The sequence below is a fragment of the Schistocerca gregaria genome, chromosome 1 (assembly GCF_023897955.1).
Source record: "Schistocerca gregaria isolate iqSchGreg1 chromosome 1, iqSchGreg1.2, whole genome shotgun sequence".
Taxonomy (NCBI): Eukaryota; Metazoa; Arthropoda; class Insecta; order Orthoptera; family Acrididae; genus Schistocerca; species Schistocerca gregaria.
In genome coordinates this window covers 224,071,530-224,073,680 of record NC_064920.1, presented here as the reverse complement: position 1 = coordinate 224,073,680, position 2,151 = coordinate 224,071,530, and the positions used below count along the sequence as shown (strand labels likewise).

The following is a 2,151-nucleotide window of genomic DNA, read 5'->3' as shown; positions in this document are numbered from 1 at the left end:
TGAGAATCGCGTCGATTAGTGATAACTCTTTATCGATACGCCATCAAACAAGGCTATGCGTCTGCAATGTTGCGCATGCTCTGTCCGCCAAAGTTGCAGTCGAGGTGTACATTTCTCCAGCTGCCTGGCGTTCTACGAATTTGGCAATTTTCAACATATTTTAAAAATATTTGTACCTTGTCTTAGCATACAGTTTTTGACTGTGTTTTTCTTTCGGTGGCAACTGCCTTGCCGCAGTGGATACACCGGTTCCCGTGAGATCACCGAAGTTAAGTGCTGTCGGACGTGGTCGGCACTTGGATGGGTGACCATCTGGGCCGCCATGCGCTGTTGCCATTTTTCGGGGTGCACTCAGCCTCGTGATGCCAACTGAGGAGCTACTCGACCGAATAGTAGCGGCTTCGGTCAAGCATACCAGCATAACGACCGGGAGAGCGGTGTGCTGACCCCACGCCCCTCCTATCCGCATCTTCCACTCAGGATGACACGGCGGTCGGATGGTCCCGGTAGGCCACTCGTGGCCTGAAGACGGAGTACTTTCTTTCGGTGTTTTGCTTCTGTATAAAAAATTTCAGGATATGTTTCGATGTTTGACATGGGACCAAACCCTTGTCGGTTTTAAGCATACCTAACGGTACTTTAAAAGGAGTCTTGGTGCATAAAATTCAAAAGATGAAATTTACGATACTGTCGGTAGTTTTTTAAGGATCAGGTGCTCGTACCCTTTCGTCACTATGTGAACGTTGTAAATCAGATCGGTGTGGCTAGAGTAGTTAGGAACACAGCGGTACGTTTGGGGCAGTAACCAGGCGAGGCTGCGGAGTGAGAGAGTAAGCTGCCCGCTGGCTGGGCGGAAGCAGCTCGCTCTGCGACGCAACTTGGCCCCAAGTAGCAACTCGCCACCGCCGCTGCTTCGGCGTTAATTAACAAGCCCTAGCTGCAGTTACGGCGCCGCGCACCTGTTACTCGGCGCAGGACGCCTCTATTCTGCGTGCGATCCACGCCCGCAACGATCCGCTAATTTTTGAGCACCAATTAACATCGTTCCGGAAATAGCGAGCCTTCGCAATAGCGCTCGTGTGAGCCCGATCGCATTAGCGCTCAAGTTCCCCTGCGTAAACTCGAGGCGATACGCGGTCCCCAAAGCGAGAGCTTCTGCCGAAACGTGTGCCGGACACCAGCTCCTCAAATAAGTCGAACCCACGAGACTACATTTTCTCCATGTTGCCACTCAGACCCGTGAAAGGCTGCATTAGTGCCAAAGAGACTGGCACAGGCATGCATACTCAAATATCTACATCTACATCCATACTCCGCAAGCCACCTGACGGTGTGTAGCGGAGGGTACTTTCCTTCTATTCCAGTCTCGTATTATTCGTGGAAAGAAAGATTGTCGTTATGCCTCTGTGTGGGCTCTAATCTCTCTGATTTTATCCTCATGGTCTCTTCGCGAGATATACGTAGGAGGGAGCAATATACTGCTTGACTCCTCGGTGAAGGTATGTTCTCGAAACTTCAAGAACAGCCCGTACCGTGCTATTGAGGGTCTCTCCTGCAGAGTCTTTCACTGGAGTTTATCATCTCCGTAACGCTTTCGCGATTACTAAATGAACCTGTAACGAAGCGCGCTGCTCTCCGTTGGATCTTCTCTATCTCCTCTATCAACCCTATCTGGTACGGATCCCACACCGGTGAGCAATATTCAAGCAGTGGGCGAACAAGTGTACTGTAACCTACTTCCTTTGTTTTCGGATTGCATTTCCTTAGGATTCTTCCAATCAATCTCAGTCTGGCATATGCTTTACTGACGATCAAATTTATGTGATCATTCCATTTTAAATCACTCCTAATGCCTACTCCAAGATAATTTATGAAATTAACTGCTTCCACCTGCTATATTGTAGCTAAATGATAAAGGATCTTTCTATGTATTCGCAGCATATTACACTTGTCTACATTGGGACTCAATTTCCATGTAGTACATGTAAACAGGAAGAGTACTGAGCTGCGGTCGGCAATGCCAATAGATGGCAACAACTGTCTGGCGCAGTTGTTACATCGGTTATTGCTACTAAAATGGCAGATTATCATAATTCAAGTGAGTTTGAACGTGGTCGTATAGTGGGCGATGGAACACAGCATCTCCGAGGC

General features: G+C 48.5%; 1 pseudogene; it reads left to right on the top strand.

Annotated features, from left to right (window-relative positions):
- Positions 1 to 218: 218 nt before the first annotated feature.
- On the top strand, positions 219 to 336 carry LOC126288478 (5S ribosomal RNA; annotated as a pseudogene).
- Positions 337 to 2,151: the final 1,815 nt, after the last annotated feature.